At 46.2% G+C, this 22,685-nt stretch overlaps 1 protein-coding gene across 1 annotated transcript in view; it reads right to left on the minus strand.

Moving 5' to 3' along the window:
- LRRC8B (leucine rich repeat containing 8 VRAC subunit B) overlaps positions 1–22,685 on the minus strand; it is a 213,901-nt gene that overhangs the window by 143,123 nt on the left and 48,093 nt on the right. The window contains exon 2 of the mRNA XM_086953964.1: positions 14,865–14,996. The gene's annotated coding sequence lies outside the window, so the exon portion shown is untranslated. The remainder of the gene's footprint in view (positions 1–14,864; positions 14,997–22,685) is intronic.

The following is a 22,685-nucleotide window of genomic DNA, read 5'->3' on the forward strand; positions in this document are numbered from 1 at the left end:
GCAATGTTTCTCATGTAGGCCTATCACTGCTCAACATGAAAGGGAAAATACTAGTCAAAGTCATGGCAAACGGCCTCTTATAGGTAACTGATAAATTAATAGACCCCGCCAATCGGGCTTTACACCCCATTGACCTACTTGCACAACCTTAGACACCTGCTTAACTGTCGACCATGTTGTCACATGACTCATGAACCAATTGTCTTATTATCCTAGATGCAGAGAAGGCATTCGAATCTGTGAAGTGGCCATCTCGGTTTATGATCTTTCAGAAAATAGGGATCAATAGGGAAGTTTTATCATAGATATGTTTACTATATGCCAGGCCAATGGTAATGTTTGAGTTAAAGGAGTGCAAAAAAAGGAGTTCAGCTAGGAAGGGGCATTAGGCAGGAGTGTCCACTCTCTTTTTCCTGCGTGCATCTGGAGGGCTGGGTAAAAGTGGATGCTCGAATTAGGGGCCTGCGATGGGACCCAGATTGAGAGGATGTGATCTCCATATAGGCAGGCAATATGCTGTTATACCTGGCAGATCCTGAGCATTCTGTGCCGCAGCGCTTGTTTTTGGGAAAGCTCACAAACATGGTGGCTGTTTGTTTGAAAGACTCCAAGGCCCAGGGGACTCGAGGACACGCCCGCAGCTGACCACAATTACTGCCTGCCTGCCTGCCTGACTATTTAGCGCACGGGGCGAAGCCCGGGCCAAGGGCAAGCACGTTTGAACCCGTTGGAGACGGAAGAGGCCAGGCCGGGCCCCCCCTCTAACTTCGTAGATTCCAGCTGTCTGGCAGGTCTGTTTCTTTGTTACTCCTCAATTGTGGTCACTCTGGGTTTTTGATCATATGGACTTTGTTTGCTTGTGTGGTTTAAAGGCCTCCAGTTTAAGATGAATACTCGAGAAGGAAAGTCCAGACTTGCACCTTCAGGGGGAAGTGTTGCAGGGACCTTAGACCAATTTCTAATCAGGGCCAGCTCTTTCCTTGCTCATGAGATCGCTCTGACTGAGCACCGTTTCTCCCTAGAAGCCCTACAATCAAAACGTTCATCACAGGGTGGTCTGTCCTCAGCACGTACGCCTGAACGCTGTATGGCCACAGAAACTGACTTTGGTGGTTTATCTGAGGGTGTCAGTCAGCGCTCACATGCCTCTTTGAACCTATCAGTGATTGGGGAGGTTACAAACCCTGCACTTACGGATGATCAGGTGAGTGAGGGTGTATCTGCTAGTACCAAAACATGCGCGGCTACAAGGATTGTGCCTAAGCCCAAAGTCCAATCTAAGGAATCTATGGTAATCAGACCGGAGCCATCTACAAAAGGGAAGAGAGGTGGGGGGCAGCAAAGGCAGAAAAGAGCTAAAATACAGAAGATCAATAAGAATGGCGGGTCACTAACCATGACACCCCCCTTAATCGCTGATCCTGAGCCTTTGACACCTAGCATTGGTACTGTGTACTTGGAACGGTTGGGTGTTTTTCCAGAAGCTTTGGAAGCTCTATGTGTGAAAATGGGGGACAGTATTCAGTCAGCTCTTGCACCCATCCTTGATAGGTTAGGTCGGATTGAAGAAAGACTAACTTTGAGTTGCAGGTTGTGCCTCATGTCCATACTATTGAATCCTCATCGAATGTATTGTGCCAAACTGTACCCACTAAATCACCCCAGCCGACTATGTCATTATCAAATGCACGGTTTCCAATTGTAAACAGATCTGACAGAGTAGCTTTAACCTCTGTGGCGGAGTGGATGTCATAGGTAGACAGGTTGCTGAGGAGGGGAATATTTCCAGTGAATATGCCCAGTTAATCCCGTGTACCCCAAGGGAGATGGGCAATAGATCCCGGGGTAGTTTAGTGGGTGACGCCACACACAATCGTTCTACTCGTGGCATAGGTATCCACTTAACGGTGGCCAATGGACAGCCGGGTCGTAACCTTGGTCCTATGCAAAATGGCTTGGATTAGAGTTTTGTGAACGATGGCCCCAAGGTTTTACATGTACCACCTGCTGCAGCCCCTTTGGTAGTGGTCTTGAAAAATTTACCGATCTGGCTAAATTGTCAATTGGAATCAACTGACCAGTTAATGGCCATGACCATGCATTGGCTTACCTCACAAGTGAAGCGAGCTGGGGCAAGGGGATGGGATATTTGCAACCAACTAATAATGGCAAGACGAGCACCATGGGTTGGACACTCTATGAAGGAAGGGGAGGGTGATTGTGTAATTGCCAATTTTAATAACGAGCAGGTTGTTCGATTTCTATTGGAGCACTTAGGGAGTAGAAGACAAGGGTGTCATCGCGGGGAAATCTCCCTTTTACCTTTAGGTTTTTTTTATAGACCCGGCCACACACTCTAAGTCAGGGGGAGGAGGTCGGGTTGTTTCTAGCAGATCCTCAGGGAGATTTGATCACCTGGATCTAATAGATTTGCCCCTCTATCAGGCCTAGATGCCTGTGGTTGACTGCTTCCTGTAGCTGCCTTAACATCAAAGGAAGTTATTAGTCAACCCGCTTTTACTCTCCCTGAGATTAACATACAGTTAGGGTTACCATCACTAAAGATGGGAAGACCGCTTCCGGGATAGTCTTTTCAAAAAAACCCCGCCCTAGCTAGTTAATATGGAAGGAACCAACGCGACGCGTATGGAACCCGTTCCTGTGACCCACTCGTAGTCAACTTCCCAAGAATTTCTAAAGTAAGTCGGCGTCTTTGCCCGCAGTTACCTTCTCTCTGAGCCAACGCTCGAGAGGTTAACCTCGATTAACTTGGGTCCTTTACTTTTCGTTTTTTACAGGTAGTGAATATGTTCAAGCCGAGTCACGTAAGCCATCTTTTTTTCACGGTGCATGTTACACACTTTTATTTAGCACATCACCCCGATGCTGATCACACATCCCCTACCCATGTGGTAATGTGCGAATGCACTCTAATGATGTTTACATGCAATGCAATTGTTTGTACTGTTATATCTTACATCTTTTGTATGAAATAATGACGGGCTATCCTGATTCAATTTGCGTTTTTTAGAGCTCCTTGAAAAAGGGTTAAAACAGCCCGAAAGGGATTCGAGCAACTAGACACTTTTGGGAAAAATATGAAGTCATAAATAATTTGGATTATTGAACATGATGAAATGAATGGAATTATGTTTTCAGTTTTGAACAAGTAAATAAAATCAAAGAAACGATAAACAAGTGTGTATTGGAGTCTCTAACGAAGAACCAAAGGTGTGCCCAAAGCAGGGATACACTCATAATTCATGTGTGTACTACTCCATTGGATTTCACAAACATATTTGGACGGATGTGTTACCTGCAGGAGCACCCAACCCCAAACTGAAATTCAACTACCAATCAATAAAACGCACACCACAACCTAGGCAGTGCACCAAGCCAAACCAATTTCTTAATTCTTACTCCACCTCCCACTGGGCTGAGAAACGCCGAACGACCTGGTGATCACACTCATAAATGTAGTATCCTGAGTTGGAATATCGCAGGTTTAAGGTCGAAAAGAGATGGCCCTAATTGGTTATCTTATATAACAACCTATGATATAATTGCTCTCCAAGAAACCTGGGATAGGGAGGAAAATTTTGGGCTGGATGTTTTCAGTTCATATTTTGTACCTGCACGTCCAGCTGATATTGGAGCTCAGTAAGCACAATCAGCCAAATTTGTTATTGGTGAATAGCTATAATTCAGGGGAGTGTGATTATGTAAATAAACATTTAAGTACCCTGAATAATTTTTCAATGGATTATAAGTCTAAGAAATCCACTTCTTTTTATTATGTCTTATTAATGGGCGATTTTAATATGCATCTATGTGATTCGCATTGTTTAATTGACGATCCACATGGCTTTAATTATGCCTCGGCTCCGCATTTTGAGCACACTAGGCGGGGCGCGAGCCTCGAGTCTCTTTTAACTGATGCTGATTTTTTTTTAAGCTAGCTTTGCTAATCCTGAGGATCGGTGCCTCACATTTAAATCCAAGGCTAGTAACTCTATTATAGATTTTATCTTCATGTCCCCCATGCTATTGAATAAGGTTAACTTTTATAACGCCCAGGAATCCACTTTGAGGGATCCCAACCTGGTTATTTTAATTTTGGATACTACTTGTGGAATTCTGGGCAAGGGAGGTAGGAACCTGGCTCTAAATAAGGTGTTAACCTGTTATCAGGGGAGGAGGCTTAGATGGGCTAATTTAACCCCACATACATTCCTCAACGGCCTGTGGGAGAATTGCGCAGATGGTATTACTGTCTGTCTTGACCCCCTAAGCACTAAGGATGTGGTACTCAGAGCTTTCGAGGGACTTTGTAGTCAGATAGGTCCTGACTTAACTACTAAAACCAAATTGAGACCTAAATATGGCTCAAAGTGGTTGATGAGAAATGCTCATCTGCTCATCGCTCATTATCCCTTGCCCTGAAAAAACAACCCCGGCATAGGGACCTGATAGCCAGGTGGAGGAAGGAGTATAAGTTAGTCCTTCACAGGCAGAAAAATGAGATTAAGGAGAAGGCTTGGAACTCCTTATTGTCTGTGGAGGTGTTAAGGGATAGCTCCAAATTCTGGACCATCATTAGCACCCCATTTTTTTCGGGGGGAATAATGAAGCTCAGGAATGTAATATCACAGAAGCTCAATGGCTTTCTCATTTTGAGGAGATTTATGAGTCAAGGGGAGTTGTGGACTGTACTCCATGGTCCTCCCTATATCAGGTTAGTACCCCAATTGAGTTTAACGAAGGGGAAATTGAGAAAGCCATTAGAGACACTGCTAGTAACAAAGCACCGGGCCCAGATGGTGTTTCCGCAGATCTATTTAAATGTAACCCTCAATTCTGGGATACAATTCTTGCTAATGTTTTTAGGGCTGTGGGCACAGCAGGCTTCCCGGCCTCCTGGTCAAAATCTAATATTATTCCCATTTTTAAAAAGGGGCAGAGAGGGGACCCATGGTGTTACAGGCCGATATCCCTCATTGACTCCTCTGTGAAAATTTTAGGAAAGGTAATTTTAACTAAAATCCCAGATTGGGCAAATAAATGGGAAATTCTGTCTAATATGCAATATGGATTTAGATGTGGGAGGAGTACTATGGATCAGGGCTTAAATTTGCATCTTTTATACACTATGGCCAAGGAGGGTTGTTTAAAAATGACTTTTATGTATTTATCCAGTGGTTTTGATCTGGTCAATAGATCAAAGCTTTGGAATATTTAACTGGAAAAGGGACTTGATCCCTGCTTAGTTTATGTTTTAGCTAACCTCCACCAAGATCTCACAGCCTCTGGTAGGCTATCCCAGTCTGGCGAATGTACCAGATATTTTAACTCAGGCAGGGGCCTACGGCAGGAATGCATTTTGGCACCCCTGCTTTTTACCCTTTATGTGAATGATCTAGACAAATCGCTAGAGGATGCATTGGATATTCGGCAAGCGGGAGAGTGCCCAATCCCTGTCCTCCTTTACGTGGATGACGCAGTTCTTTTAGCCCGTACGGCAGTAGGTCTGCAACAGCTTTTAGATGCTTTTGGGGCATTCATGCTCTCAATGGATCCGATTGTGAATAATGGAAAGTCGCTTTCCATGACAGTAGGCCACAGACCTAGAAAGATTTTTTTATTTTAATGGTGTGGAGGTCTCCTCTGTGTCTTCCTTCACTTATTTGGGAGTCCTTTTTGATGACAGGTCATACTGGGTTCAACAACATAAAGTCAAAAAGAACGCAGTTACACGAGCTTCCTCATCCCTTTTAGGATTTGCACGGCGTCTGGGGGCCAGACCGATAGAGGCTATCTTAAAGGTTTATAAGGTCAAGTGTTTTGATATTGCGGCCTACGGATCCTCTATATGGGGCTACAAAGATCAGGCTGGCATACAGATAGCTGAAAACTAATTTTTAAGGCGTCTTTTGTCTGTCCCACAATCACCCCCATTGTATGCTATACATCAGGAGCTAGGGATAGATTATACCACCGACATTTTGAGAACAGCTCTGTTGCTTTGCTGGCTCAAAACTTGGTTGAATCCCGAATTAACCCTGGATAACTTGATTTTACGAGACTGTATAGCGCTGGATAAGTCTGTAAAAATCAAATGGTTGGTTTATGTTAAAAGTATGTTATTTAAACTAGGACGTCAAGAGCTTTAAGAGGAACCTGATAAGATTCGTGCTGTGGGTGAAACTGAAATTTAAGAATCTCTTGTCGGTGGGGCAAGAAGAATAGGAGCTATGTAAATCCTTAGTTAGGACCCATTATTTGTAAAAAATATCTATTAACATTGAACCTTATTTGTCAAGAAGTCGTACTATTGTTGGCTTCTAACGAAGCTCCGTTTTATTGTGATTCATCTAACAGGGGGATTATAATGGATTGTGTAATCCTGAAGATGCTGAACCTTGCCAATGTGATAATTTCTCGACCCAGGACACATAACATTTTATGATGTTCTGTGACTTTTTTTCCAATATTCGCACAAGATACTTGTTACCTATTCTGAGAGGAAGGGGGTTCACCCAGGTTAGACCAGCGCTAGTTTTTCTTCAATCTTTGTGTAATCCTGGGGAAATTTTCAATATTGCATCTTTTTTGGTAGCAGCAGTGAGGATCAAGAACAAGAGAAATTTGAGGTTGAGCTCATCTTAAGTTACCGCTTGTGGCCTACTGCTAATTTTAGCTCAAGGGATCTGAATAGGTGACAGGTTTTTATAATGAATTGAAATATCACCTATGTATTTTAAATGTTATGTCTGAAGAATTGTAATATTGTCCATGTCTGTGTTCTGCTTTGTACTTTTATGATTTTAAGAAATCGAATAAAGTGGATTGACTGACTGACTGACTGTGCCAACAATGTTGAGGTACTGGACATATTTGGAAAGTATTCATGGTTCTGTATCAACTGGTACAAATCAGTGGCATGTCCAATCACCCCATGATACACCCTTCAGAGGATTGGGATTCACCCCTGATATGGACACATGATGGGTTGACTACTTGGGGGTTTATGTTGCTCTAGCCCCAACTGAATTTCAGAGGAGAATCTTGAGGACAATCCTGGAGGAATGTAGAAGGGATATAGAGCACTGAAGGGGTCTATCCATTGCACTGAGGATTAGGGCTGCACTTTACAAGATGGCGAAGATGACCATGTTCCTCTACAGGTTTCACAAGTCTATTGAAATGGCAGATAGGAGGGCTTTGGGCCTGGGGGGTACTTACGCCAACTATACAGCAAAAGTAGGATGCCTGCCACAATGGCTAATGTGGCAAGAATTTGGAAGAATGTGACAAAGAAAATGTGTTAGAAGGGGAGGGTGAAAATGGAAACCACATTAAAGGAATTAGACACACTGGTGGAGCTCCTACTTCTCTGAAAGCATGAAAATAATGGGACGTACTGGAGATATCTAAAGTAGGAGTTGTGTGGGATGTGCAGGGACTTTTCACATTCCCAGGTTTACAGTAACAATATGAACAGACAGTCAATAATTTAGGGCCTACAACTAAAATATCCCCTTACAAAATATAGTGACAGTAGCGTCTTCTACAGAATGGGTAATGGCCAATAACTATGCCACACACGGAGCTTAGTATTACATGTCTTTATTCATGTGTGTGTGTGTAACTGCAAATCCAACTTTCTAAAACAAGCTTTCACTGCGTTCCGCTCTGACACATACATCACAGCTCTACGGATTCCGTTCAGAGCCAAAGGGGTTACGTCAAAAAACTGTCAAGATTCCTGTTAAATAATTTTTTTTTACATTTTTACAAATTCGGTGTATATATAAAATTACATCTCTTCCGTTAACCTTCTTGGAGCTTTAATTATTCAACCTGATTTGGTTACTGGAAACTAGGAGCTGTTATCTTCACTGTCAGTGATTTTCGAAAACGGCGAATAAGTAACACCAGTTACTGAGTTTTCAGATTCAGTCTTTACTTCACCATCTGGATCAGAAGACCGATGAATTGAATGGCGAAAGTGGGAAGAGCCTCTGGCAATAGATTATCCAGGACGCTGGACATGGTGAATCCCATGGAAAGGTTCACCATCGTATGGAGCATCAGATTTCCTTCGGCGCATTTGTCGAGCAATCACTAGATCTCCACTCTTAAATTACATTTTTCTGTGCCTGGCTCCTCCTGTCTGTATAGGCTTTCATTTTTTGCTTGTTCAACCAAGTAATTTGTATGAGCTGTGCTCGTGTTGCCTTCTCCTTGGTTAGTTCATTGAGGTAACTTGGTTAACATTGCTCTCCCGAATATCAGAGTTACGGGACTTTCGCCGGTGGTCGAGTGAGGTGTCGAACGATAAGCTAGTGGGGTAGAATTGAATACAGTTTCTCAACGGAGTCTCTCAAGAGTGGCAGGCTGTACTACCTTCTTTAGCGTGCTCATCAAACGCTCAACGAGTCAGTTGGCCGGCGGCAATAGAGGTATACCCTTCTGATGCTTTTTGTTCAAATTTTCCAGGAAATCTCTGAATATCCAAACTGTTAAAAGGTGGGCTATTGTCAGACTTCAGAATGACTGAAATGCCCCATGTCAAAAAATGCCATCTAGCCTCACAATGGCTCGCTCGTGAGTTCAGGATGAGAGATATTCTATTAATGGAAAGCGGGAGTATTCCTCCACGATTACCATTAGATGATGTTCATTATCGAAAGGACCAAAGAAACCAATGGATATTCTCTCCCATGCATGCTTTGGGAGTCCTTATATGTTAAGAGCATGTTGAGTAATATTGGTAGAAGGACAGTTGCACAGACAACAAGCCTTGAGTTCCTTTTCAACCTTCGCATCTAAGTATGGGAACCAAACTCAACCTCATAGAGCTCTTTTTGTGGGAACAATACCACAATGTCCTTTGTGAGCTACTTCAATTAATTTCTGTTGCAGAACATCCGGAATCACGATTCTCGACTCTCGCAGTTTAACTCCTTCCTGAGCTACGGACGGTGCATGTTTAAGGTTTAAAAAATATATATATTCACCATCATTGGTGAGAGGTTGAGTGTGTCGGTTCTATGACTGATTTGTAATATCATCTTTCAACTTCAGCATGTCCCTATTATGGATCATGGTAGTGCTAATCTGGGCTAATGATATAGCAGCTGGCATAAATGACTCTACAATTAAATTAATGCAGGCTTTTGCCGCCGTGGATGGAGAACTCAGAACTTGTATAGGCACTCTGGAAAAGAAGTCAGCAGGGATTTGATTCTTCCCAGGACGATGCACAATGGTATAATTGTACTCTTGTAATCATAGTCCCCACCGTTCAATGCGAGCAAGCATCTTGGCTTTTGGATTGGCAAAGATAGTCAGTCAAGCTTGATGATCACTTACTAGCATAAAAGGCTTTCCCTACAGGAATACATGGAAATATTCACAAGCCTATAGCACAGCTAATCTCTCCTTCTCAGGTTGTGAGGAATACATTCTGTCTGGGACAAACTTCTCCTGCGTTATGCCACAGTATCTCTTCGAACATTTGAACACCTGCTGAGCTGTGCAAGTGGATAGTGCCTAACCCGACTGGGCTTGCACAAACAAAAACCTCTGTATGAAGCTTTGAATTGAAGTTGACCATTTCAGGAGCAGTTTTAATGGCTTGTTTGATTTTCTCCCACATTCTTGTTACCGCATTTTTCTTCATTAACTCTCGTAATGGAGTGCTTATAGTAGCAAAGTCTTGTATGTATCTAAAACAATAACTGGCCATGCCAAGAAATGAATATATCAGCATTCAGCATTGTTTGTACTTTTGAGGGATCAGGTGTCATACCCCATCTGAAAAAATATAGCCAAAGAACTTTAACTTGTCTTGTGAAACTCACATTTGTCTCCATTCAAAGTCAAACCTGCATTAGTAAGAAAACAACACACTTGTGTGGGATATTTTTTATGCTCCTTCTGTGTAGCTCTGAAAATTATTATGTCATTGCTATAAATGAATGCATTCACAACAGGCTGTATGACATGTCGAATGACATCTTAGAAAAGATTTGTAGTCAATGACACAAAAACTAAGTCTCTAGTATCAAAATAGCCCATCATGTGTAGAAAAGTTTGTAATGTACCCACAACCTTTTTTCAGTTCCAACTGATGATAGCCTTTATTTATATCAAGACGAGAAGAGACCTTTGCACTATTCAGTTGCGTTATCATGTCAGCAATGTGTGGACCTGGATGTAGTTCTTGTTCAGTTCTTTGTTTGCTTGACGCATGTCAATGCATATGTGTACAGCTCCTAAACTGTCCTTTTTGGGCACTACTACTATGGGAGAAACCCATGAAGTACGACCAGTTGAACGATCAATAATGTCATGCTTAGGCAACAATTCAAGTTCTTTTTCAACAGTGTAAATGAAAAGAAATTAATTTCTATCTCCGAGCCACAGGACGGCCCTCTTCATTAATATGCAACTTTACTTTCTTAGTCTTAAGTTTTCCCAAACCATGTAACAACTAAGGGAATTGAAAGATGGCCGCCGACTGGTGAGGAGCTCGAGAAAGGAGCTACGAGGCTGGGGATCGCATTCGTGCGAAAGTCCAGTGTTAGCCCTAACATCCATCGATAGCCACAAAACACTGGAACATCGGAAAAACAACATTTAAAATGAACACTGAAGACCAAAGAAAAACATCGGAATAACTACCTCAACACAGAATGGAAGGAAATGGTCTAGGTCTGAGCTGAGATATGGCTAACTACTTGTAGATCGGACCAGAGTATCATTCAGAAGGGCCTTGTCCAGATCGGCTCTAATCACTGAGACTGCAGCAACAGGAAAGAGGCACGTTCTCGGGATTCCAGGCGGGCATCTGGCTGGGAGGGTCCTGGTACATTGTAGCCAAATCGGAGAAACTGCAGCAACTGGCCGGACTAGGGGCTCATCTCCAGGTTTGAGAGGCACCCAAGGTGATCGGCCACACTGGAGGGAAGTCAGAATTCGGCACTTCCTGTTGTTTCGTAAGCTGGGTGGCGAAGGGAGACCCCCTCTTCCAGGGTCTAGAGGTAGCCTGACTGCTGCCTCATCTGCCACCGCTAGCGGGACAGAGTGGTTGTGGAGCCCGAAGTGGGGGCCCTGAGACTGAGGCCTAGTTCTCCCGCCACAGCATGCTGGTAGAATGGTGCAGTTTCTGTAAGGAGGCGCATCGTCCTTGATCTGAGGCACTGTCCACTCGCTAATCGGAGAAGAGAGGTCAACCATGGACTCCAGTGATGGTGATCTAGTTAGGAGTCGGCCTTTCATATGTAAGCTTTTTCTTTTATCTTTTGCATTATCTTGACATGCCCTTTGCTCGGGTCCGTGGGGATTCTTGGAACGAATCTGCGTGGCGCGTTATATTTAGGTTTATTGCCCCGGCTATCTTTCTCTCTTCTCTAGTACTCAATGACAAAATGGGGGATGCAATTCTTTAGTTAGATTTACCACTGAATGTATCTATTTTAATGATCACGGGTCTGTGTAATTAATTGAAAGCGAAGACTTATATTGGAAGCCCCGCTAGGGCTCTCAGTTTTGCAAGACTTGACTAGAGATTGGGTGCTGGGTGAATAACTATCAAATCGTATGATTACTCACGTATTTTGGCACCTCTGCAAGGCCACCCATTGAGTGACGATAAAACGCTTATATAAATAAGTCCAGAATCAGTTTGAAATCAGCAAGAAGTAATTCCTATACTATAATATGCTCCTCTAACCTATCCAGGAAGGCAGCCAGAAACTTCAAACACAAATGACTTAGAAAAGTCCAGAAACACTGAACTTGCATCCACCCTTCAACATAAAAAGGCATTATTGTAAATAAACACATTTTTTCATGACAGAAATTGCAAACTGCTCTGACCAAGATATAAGAAATATTCTGTATGGTACTAAGCTATCGGTCATCCCCTCACAAAGACTATGAGCAGAACTATATATAACTACCTAAAAGAATGGTGTCAGACTTATACAGGCATCCAATAATGATTTGAAGAAGCTCAATTACTAGTTTGCCACCCTAAAAGATCACATATATAACAATGCTACCATAAGATCCCCACAATCCATTGTTACACAAGAGGATGCACAGTACAGCAGGCACTCAACTAAGACAGACCTCTCGATCTCAGAAGATTCTCAGCAGGCAAACACTACCTCAATGAACACCAACACCCAAGATAATAGTTCACAGTACATACAAGACAAATCGTTACGCCGCAACAATATCTACTCAACACCAATCCCCTTGGAAAGGTCAGTCCTGCAAACAATCACTCCCACTAACAAGCCACATGGTAGCAATCCCTTAGCATCCAATTGGGGAAAGGAGATTAACCCTCCATCTTAACATAACACTACAGCATTATCAACAGAATTAGCACATATTTAAAATTCTTATATTGCAAGTACCAGTTACCATGCCAACCGAAGCTCAAAGCATACTATCCTAAAAGGATCCTCAGTCACCCTACTGAATAGGTGAAAAACTAACGCTGGAAGAAACACTGGTCCTAATCTCTTTCGTCTTGATTTATAAAGCAAACCACACACATGGCTTTTGTGCACCTCCCGTCTATCTCCATATAAACAAGCGTAAATCAAAATACTAAAAATTACTAAAAATACTCAAATTACAACCCAACGGTGTATCCCAGGACATTCAAAATGCTCTGCATGAAATTAAGAAAATTATACACTTCACAGAAAATACTCATTCCATAATATCGAGTTTATTCAAGAATCAGTACATGATATCCAAATCAAGCTAAAACGGATAGCCATGTCTCTAACAAATACACAAAATTGACCACGTAAACATCTTAAATATATATCGGATGATGAAACTCAAGCCTTACTTGTATCCTACGAGTCGGCACCCCCACAAGAGAAAATCATGTTTTGAAATATCTGGATCTATTTAATGCAACCATGCCACGTGGCCAAAGGGGACACTGTCGACATCGCTAAGTTAGCATGAGCCCAGCAGCCAAGATGCTGCTTGTGCGCACCTTACTACTTGGCTTTATTTTTGCAAGACTCTGTTTATGCCTTTCACATGAGACCCGTCTGCTTTGTTCGTTCTATGCCTGTTCCTGGAGTTTAGTCTGAACACTGTGAGCAAGGTTGATAAACAATGCTTGTTATTCTAGTCTGGTCAGTCCCTAGCACCTAAATAAAACATGCTAATACAGCTGCTGCTGGAAACTCATACTTTGATATTATGAGGATGCATGTTTAGGTAACACGCACTAAGAGAGGGAGATTTCCAGGGAGAAGAGCAATGTGGTTGCTATGATGTAGATATACCATCTAGGCACTAAGGTATGGGGTCTGCTGACAAAGCCCAGAGATTGTCTATTATATAATAATACTTCTCACCAAGGGGAGAGTGGTTAGGCCTTATAGTCCTTTATCCACCGTCTTCATATGATGAAAGTAAATATGTCTCTAGCCTGGCTTGTTTTCGTAGGCTCTTCTTTTGCCTGATATTAATCTGTATGAGCATACTTGATCTTATCCTTAACAATTATTCATTTGTTGATCACGACTACTAATCTGCTGATTTCCTATGGAGGCCATTTTCCTCCACTTGTTATTCTTCTCTGGTTGTACCTCTCTCGTATATGCCACTGTTCTCCTGCCTCCTACTTGTCTCTTACTTCGCCCACTTGTAAAGCGCTCTGATACCAGCACAGATCATGTTTGCGCTATATAAAACTTTATGATTTATTTATAAAGTTTTATATAGCGCAAACATGATCTGTGCTGGTATCAGAGCGCTTTACAAGTGGGCGAAGTAAGAGACAAGTAGGAGGCAAGAGAACAGTGGCATATACGAGAGAGGTACAACCAGAGAAGAATAACAGGTGGAGGAAAATGGCCTCCATAGGAAATCAGCAGATTAGTAGTCGTGATCAACAAATGAATAATTGTTAAGGATAAGATCAAGTATGCTCATACAGATTAATATCAGGCAAAAGAAGAGCCTACGAAAACAAGCCAGGCTAGAGGCATATTTACTTTACTTGCACTCAGCAGACTAGCTAAATCACAGGGGTTAAAATAGCAGCAAACACAGACAGTGAGCAGTAAAACAAGAAACAGTTCACACAAGTAACAATCAGCAAAACGAGTTGCAAACAACCAGCGCAAGCTCCAACCAATCCAACAATGCTGTTGTCTCTGTGATCTTTAAGTTCAATTTTAAAAAGTAGTAGAAGTAAACAACTCCCGTTATATAAAAAGATAAAATCAAACTAAACGCAAAAATGTTATTTTGCCTAACAGTTTACGGTTTACAACTCCTGAATGCTACTTAAGGCTGAATACATTTGAAGAGGAAAAGCAACACAAAGATGCTTTTTTAATGCATACTTTCTTTAAGCTTCTTGGGGGCATGAGTGAAATGCCCAACCTTTCATTCCGGGCTGCAATCCACCCCATTACTGTTTGCTTGATGTGCCATTGCGGCCAAAGGCCAACCATATATAAATATAACTTATTCCTGCTGAGATAAGAACAGAACTGCCTAAACTGCTAGGTCATGCTCACCTGAACGAGAACAGACCCCTAGATCTGTTTCTGACTTCTTGGCCTCATTGATGAAGCGAGGCCCAAGAAGTACACCATCACTTTTGTTAACTTTATTTTTAATTTGCAGAAAATGTAAAGTGCGTATTGATTGATGATACTTTCAGTCAACAACACCTTCTGAAGCTGACCCTCAGCTCAGATGTTTGCAAGCTTCTCATTATTTTCAAACTCTGCATTGAGCAACCTTCAGCCAATACAAATACAGGGACAATTGACGCAAATAACATTCAACACGTGTGTACTCACTGCACTGGATGATTGATGGATTGTGCGCACGTCTTCAATCAGGTGGTCTACACCTTTTAAAATTTCGTGGGCACCGCATCTCTGTATTTTCCTTTTTGCTAACAAGAAAGTGCTCCTGTCATCTTGATGTAGCTGAAATATGTAAATGAAATCAGATGAATTCATAAGAATCAAGAAACCAGAACACACATTAAACAGACGCAAGCAAAGACTCTAGATCTAGCTTTAGCAAGCAGGTGTGACTCTGATTTTTTTTATTGCAAGCCTATATCATATAAAAAAAACCAGAAGAAAAAAAAGGAAGCGTGCACCGATTGTATGCTTGCAATAAAATATCCCATTTACATTTTTTACATTAACCATCACATATAATTGTAGTAGGACAGTATCCATGCTTCCTAGCAGACAGCTGTAAGTCGAGCAGTTCTTTGTCATTTTAATGCACTCACAGGAAAAATATTATTCTTACAGGTGCAAAGAACCGAAGTGTGTAGATCAGTGCAAATGCCGTCACTCACAGAGCAAGAGATCCAATGGCTGAAGTGGTCTGACCTATTGACACATTATCTACGCTGTTGCAGCACACGCAAAATATGAATGGCAGCTGGAAAAACCAATGGACCAGAAACTCACCCGTTCTGGAGATAGTCAATTTCTGCGCACAACCCCATCCTCGGTGGCGTTAAAGGAGAGTGTTACATCTGTTTTTGTTTGAAAGATATTTAATCGAAGATCCGCCGTGTTTGTGCAATGAGAACAATTCGGGAGTCCCATGGTGGTGATTTGCTGGCTCCATTTTTTTCTCTTTATTATATAATTTTGGGACAGTATTATTGTCTGGTTAATTTTCCGTTTATCAGGCACTTGCTGTTCTTCCTCATCCCATATGATCTGGTGAACTGTCTTTCGTTGTAACCTGTTGCTGCTTCTTTACACCATACAGCGCTCTGATAACCCCAGGTCAAGTACAAGTTTTATAAAACTCTCTATAAACAATCATTTGCAATGCAATAGGTCTCGCATTAGGAAAGCTTGAGCTATTGGTATTGTAAATGACAAATGTTTTATTTATGTGTTGGTTTTGAAAATAGAGAAATTAATAGCTTTGTCATTTACAATGCCAATAGTTATAACTTTCGCAAATGTGACACCTATTGCATTTGTACTGCAATATGTGTAATAACAATGGCTTTTATTTTTTGTAATAATTAATACTTAAATAAAAGTTATGTAGTTTATAATGGCAATAGCTTAAACTTGTGTAAATAACTTTTGTGGGGGGCGTGGCCAAGATGGCGGAGTAGGAGGACGTGCGCTCCGGAGCTCCTGTTCCCCGCCAAGGCCCCAAGCCTTATTTTCAGCTAATTTCTTCCCCCCGGAGCCACAAAGTATAGCTGAGATTGCGGGGGAAGCGGTGTTCTCTCGACCGAACCGGAAGAGCCCAGCAGTACACGTGCCTGCGGAAGCCGGAGGGCTCTGCGTCTGATCGGCACCGACGGGAGCCGGGGCGACTCCTCGCCCTCGCAGAGGTGGTGACCGGCGGAGCTGCGGGGAATCGAGGGATCAGCCGACCAGGGGAGACGGTGCAGGTCAGCGCCGGCGGGTCGGGGAACCAGCTACAGATACCCAGTGCTGGGCGATGGCCGTGAAACTCCTACCCCGCCCCCCGAAGAACAAGATGGCGGCGAGCTGAGCCGGAGCTCTCACCCGGCTTGGCGGAGGGTGCCTTCCCTGGTGACCGAGGAGCGGAATGGAGCGGCTGCTCCCCGGCGACAGGTCAGGACACTGAGCGGAGGAGAGGGAGGGGAGCCTGAAGCAGAGGGTCCGGCTGCCGGAGTCTGGAGTCTGCTTCGCTCTGGGACGCTGGGCTGGCCGGACTCGGAACTACGCGAGCGCCCGGCTTGGGGGCCTACAACGGGCCTAGCTGGTGACCGGAAGCGGCGGACCAGGGCGCCACGGACCACCAATGCACCGGTAGGAACCGGGGGTCTCTCTGGGCCTGTCGAAAAGCGGTGCCCGCTGTCCCCAGCACCAGCCACATCTAGCACGGCCTCTTCAGCGGGGCACCGAAAGACCAGGCCGCACGCAAGTTAGACCGGGGCCAGAGGCAGAGTGGAGGACGCCCCTCAGCCGCTACCCTCCCTACCACGAGCACATCAGAGCGGTAGAAGAGGGGGAATCACGCTGCCCCGCGCTGCGGCCCTCACTCCTGCGCACTTGCAGGGGGTACCTGCCTCTGGCCGGAACAGAGGAACGGCTGGGGACCCACGGAGGAATCGGCGCAGAGCGCAGCGGAGTGGCCTACTGGAGGAGTCCCCGCCGGGACCCTAGGACTTCGCCAGGGACTAGACCTAGATGCCGAGTCTGCGTCAGGGGCTTTCCACTACTGGCCGCCCTAGAGGTGTGGAGCTTGGAGCCTGTACTGAACAGGGGACGTGCAGCCTCGGGCTGTGGAGCGGAGAACGAGCTGACCCATCAACGGCCTCTGGGGGTGACACGGACCAGCTTTCACCCCGGACCGGGGGCAGAGACCTAAAGAGGCGCCGCTCAGGGGGACCCAAAGCGGCGTGAGACACGCAAATCCGTGGTAAGCCTGCACCATGGCCGGTCAGAGGGGCGGTAAACGTACCGGTGGTACATTGCCGGAGATGCTCAGCAGATCTCAAAGTAAAGGAGACAAAGCACCCTCCTCACCAGGAGCGGCCGGAAGCTCACACTCTGGTGCTGCGGCTGAGCCCCCGGTCACCAGATCGTTTCTTGAATCTCTCTTTGGCACGCTGAGGGAGGACTTCCAGGCCCTGAAACAGGAAGTTGCAGGGGAGGTGCGAGAAATACACAGGGAAGTGGAAGGCCTGGGCGAGCGATTGGCCACAGTTGAGAGCTCCACACAAAGACAGGACGAGGAAATCACTTTTCTGCAGCAGGAGGTGTTGACTCTCAGGGAACAACAACTAGACCTCCAATTGCATAACGAGGACTTAGAAAACAGGTCACGAAGGAACAACATAAGGGTCCGGGGAGTGCCATCCCTGGAGGAGAACCCGGACATAGTCAAGTATCTACAGGAACTCTTTCGAGCTCTTCTAGGGGAAGGGACTGATTTTCCCATCAGGATTGACAGAGCACACAGGGTGGGGCCTCCCAGACGGGCGAATGGCCCCCCACCGGACATTTTGGCATTCCTCCCGTACTTCCCGCTGAAGGAAAGAATAATGTCGGAGGCACGGAAGGAGCGCTCCCTCACCTTTCATGGGCACCCAGTGGCGCTGTACCAAGACCTCTCCACAATCACGCTCCAAAAGCGTAAAGCATTTAAGATAGTGACTGACTTCCTCAGGCAGCATGACACGCCCTACTCGTGGGGTCACCCCTCCCGTATTATCTTTAAGTGGCATGGGGTGACACACCAGTTGCGATCCCTGCAGGATACCTGCGAAGTACTGGGCATCACCACGGAGGAGGAGGAATCAACCACGACGCGGAGAAGACGTGCGACTGATGGAGGATGGCAAAGAGTCGCACGGAGAAGGACACATGGGGTGTCTCGTAGGCCAGGATCACCTACCATCAGGGCGGGAATGGAGAACGCCGTCCGAACAGCTTCCGAGGAGTTGGGAAGTACAGAGGAAGTGGCCTTGACCGCTTAAAAGTGCTCCGGGGGGAGTTCGTCTTGGCATCACTGCAACTGCTGGCTTGGGGTGGGGGGGAGGGGGCGACGGCGCTGACACGGGTGGCTGGACGTCCACTAAGGTAACACACCACGGGCTGGTCTGCTAAGACCTGCCCGGGACTACTTTCAGTAATTGTTGGGGGGTTTGGAAGGGGGGGGGCAGGGAGATGGGGGCGTGTGTTGAGAGAATGGAGGGGGGGGGGGAGTGTTGGGGAGTTGGGAAGGGGGGTGTTGGGGGGGGGGGAGGTTGGGGTCACCCTGTCCAGGGCATTCGGAGCTTTCGCTCATGACTGGCTCAGCAAACGAGCTAACTTGAATATCATCTGGTTACCACTCACTTCAGGTTTAACGCATGAGGAAGGTAACGCCGACACACTATGGCGGAATTGAGGGTGATGACCCTGAATGTCAAGGGGTTGAATAATCCAACAAAGAGGAGAGCAATACTGTCTCTGTTAGAAGGCTCACAAGCCAACATTTGTCTGCTTCAAGAAACCCACCTACTGGCTGGTGACTGTCATAGATTACGGTCCACTTCCCTACACAGTTCTTTTCATCTAACACGACCAAAACGGCCGGGGTGGCTATCCTTTTGTCCAAATCCTTTTAAGGGGAGGTGTTGCACAAATATGTAGAGCAGAGAGGCAGACTGCTGGCCTACCGACTTAAACTGGGCACACTGCTGTTCACAGTAGGGACGATCTATGGTCCGAATGAGCAGCAAGATAGATTCCTACGCACAGCACTGGAGGACGTTACAGCGTCACCTGATAGGCACATAATACTGGGGGGGGACATTAACATGGTCTTTGACTCCTCCGCAGACAGATCTGCGCAGAGACACCCACAAACCGGGGAGCTGTCACACACACTGAAAACTCAGTTAACTGACTTGGACATGCACGACCTTTGGCGAGGGCTTCACCCGCAGGATACCGATTTCTCTTATTACTCGCACGCACACAATACATACGCCAGACTGGACCACTTGCTGGTCTCCGGACCGGTTCGAGACATGGCCACCGCATCGGAAATAGGGGTCATCTCTCTTTCAGACCACGCGCCAGTCTCGGGTACCTTTCTTCTCCCATCGCATGGTGCGCGGCGTGGAATCTGGCGGCTGCGGGACACACTCCTGCATAAAAAAACGGTGGTACAGCGTATAACTGACTCGGTTAAAGACTTCCAGCTGCATAACTCTAACTCTGACACCCTGTTGTCGACTCAATGGTGCGATTTCGGCAGCAGACAATAGGGATAGGAAACTAAAGCGGGAGGAGCTCACGCAGAAGGTCAGGGAATTGGAACAGGTCCACCGCCGCACTGGGGCTCCCAGGGTATGGAAGCAGCTGAAGGCGGCCAGGAAACTCTTGTCATCATTAGACTTAGACAGGGCTGAGTATGCTGCGTTGCGTTTAAGGCACGCCTATTACACAGGGGGGGATCGATGTGGCCGCCTACTGGCAGCCAAACTGAGAGCGGTGCATCAGAGTCGCCAGGTGAAAGAAATAGCGGGGGAAGCGGGGCGACGGCTTACGGATGACACTGACATAGCTGAGACCTTCCGCCGGTTCTATGCTGACCTATATGCGGCGGAGGATGCGCAGATGGAGGACCCGGAAGGTTACTTAGACTCAGTGCCTCTCTCGTCCCAGACCCCGGATCAAGCAGTCTACTTGGAGAGAGAGATAAGGATTGAGGAGGTGGTTGCGGCAATTTCCCGACTCAAGATTTACACAGGGATCCTGGCAGCGAGACTGGTGCGGTACCTCCCTGGCTTAATTGAGCCAGACCAATCTGGCTTTGTGCCGGAGAGACAGACTGTGGACAATACGAAAAGAATAGTGCACGTTTTGGAAAAAGCTTCACGCATTCCGGGGGAGAGGATGTTGCTATCGGTCGATGCTGAGAAAGCGTTTGACCGAGTGCATTGGCCCTACCTTGAGCGAGTGATGGCACGGCTGGGAATGGGCGAGAAATTTCGGCGCATGGTGTTCAACTGCTATAAATTCCCATCTGCGGTGGTGCGAGTGAACGGCTGCGGGTCGCAGAGGTTTAATATTGAACGCGGTACAAGACAGGGGTGCCCCCTCTCTCCTCTCCTCTTCGCGCTCTACATCGAGCCCTTTGCTCAACGGGTACGACAGAATCCTGAAGTGACTGGAGTGCGAATGGGAGGTTACACCCACACAATCAGCCTCTACGCGGACGATGTCATTTTCACGCTGGAGAACCCCAGGCGGGCTTTGCCCGCAAGTTTGGCTGAACTCAAGGCCTTTGAGGGGGTGGCAGGATTTAGAATGAACGTGGCGAAATCCACGGCCCTGGATGTATCCCTAACACCCACAACGAGACGCAACTTACAAGGGCTTTTCCCTCTCCGGTGGTCGCGAGAACAGGTGCAATACTTGGGGATCGCGCTAGCACCAACGTTGCAGGCGATGGTCTCCGTCAACTATGAGGGGATGAGTAAGAAGGTTAAGGAAGAAATGGGGAGGTGGAACAAAGGGACAATCTCCTGGCTTAGCAGGGTCGCAGCTGTTAAAATGACAATCTTACCCCAAATTCTGTACTTATTCCGAGCACTGCCCTTACAGCCCCCGAGGGGATGGATTCAGCGGATGCAAACTGAAGTGTCCCGCTTTGTGTGGCAGGGTCGCAAACCCCGTATGCGCCGTGCCCTTTCGACTCTGGCGCCGGAATCGGGGGGACTCGGGGTCCCAGACCTGCGCAAATACTTCCAGGCGTCCCAATTGAGGTATTTGGTAGAATGGAGTAGGTGGGAGTCGGACAAACACTGGCTCTTCCAAGATCAAGCTGTAGCAGGGCGCCCCCTACAAGAAATACCCTTTCTCCGCCGGTCGCACCGCCCCCCGAATCTCTATGCCTCCTATATAACGAGGGTACCGCTGAGAGTGTGGGACGCTACTAATCGAACATTCGATCTCACCACTTTCCCATCTCCGTTCACGCCTATTGTAGACAATCCAGACTTCACACCGGGGACGGAAACTGGGGCCTTCTCACACTGGAGAGTACAGGGCTGCAGAGCTCTTTTTCACATGTACACGGAAGAAGGGATTATTCCCTTTCAGAGCTTTAAAGACACTTATCAGATGGGTGAAACCGCATGAGATACTGGCAGGTCCGACACTGGGCTCTACAACCACAGGTTAGGGAAACAGCAGACAGGAAACTGTCACCGTATGAACGGTGGCTAGTGACACGCACTTCAGACACAAAACTCATAACCGACCTCTATAAGATGCTACAGCCCCCGCCCTCCCATCTCTATATCCCTGGGAGGGAACGCTGGAACAAAGAATTAGGGAGAACACTTAGTCACAAGGAATGGGAACAAATCTCGTACCGGGCACGTCATTCAGCTTACCATGTAGGCCTCACTGAAACCTTCACCAAGGTCTCCACTTATTGGTACCATACCCCGGAACGCTTACACGAAATGAACCGACTCATAGACGACAGATGCTGGCGCAATTGTGGGCAGGTAGGCACATTAACACACGTTCTATGGGACTGTCCGATAATACAGGCATACTGGTCGGGGGTGGTCGATGAGATAGATACATGCTTTGGTATTGAACTGCCCCGTTTTCCAGCGTATGTTCTGCTAGGTCTCTCCAATGGCTTAATGTACCCGCTAAAATCTCGAAGGGGGAGGCAGATTGCAATCATGCTGGGTTCAGCTGTTCAGAATATCCTGATACACTGGCGCACGCCGACCACTCCCTCACTTACAGGTTGGCTACACAGGCTGTGGCATGTTCTGGGAATGGAAAAGCTCTCACTCACACTGGCTGGGGAAGTGGATAGCTTCGAGGAATTGTGACAGCCTTTTCATACACTACTAGCCACGGAATTCAAAGAAATTACATGCCCAAGATACTTGAGACTCATGAGGCTTACACCACCATTGTAGCGCCCTATCCGATTGAGGGGGATCTGAGTGTGCCCTGCGGGGGACGGGGGAGAGGGAGTGGAGGGCCGAGAAGATACAGAGATTTGATACTACACAGCACTGGACAGGGTGGGGAGGGGGAGGGGGGAAGTTGTTGGGGGGGAACTGTTTATTCAAGAAGGGTACGGACCAGTTAGGGAGCTGCACCTTGGACTCTCTTGCACATCTCCAC

Source organism: Lissotriton vulgaris, chromosome 1_1 (assembly GCF_964263255.1).
Source record: "Lissotriton vulgaris chromosome 1_1, aLisVul1.2, whole genome shotgun sequence".
NCBI classification, from domain to species: Eukaryota; Metazoa; Chordata; class Amphibia; order Caudata; family Salamandridae; genus Lissotriton; species Lissotriton vulgaris.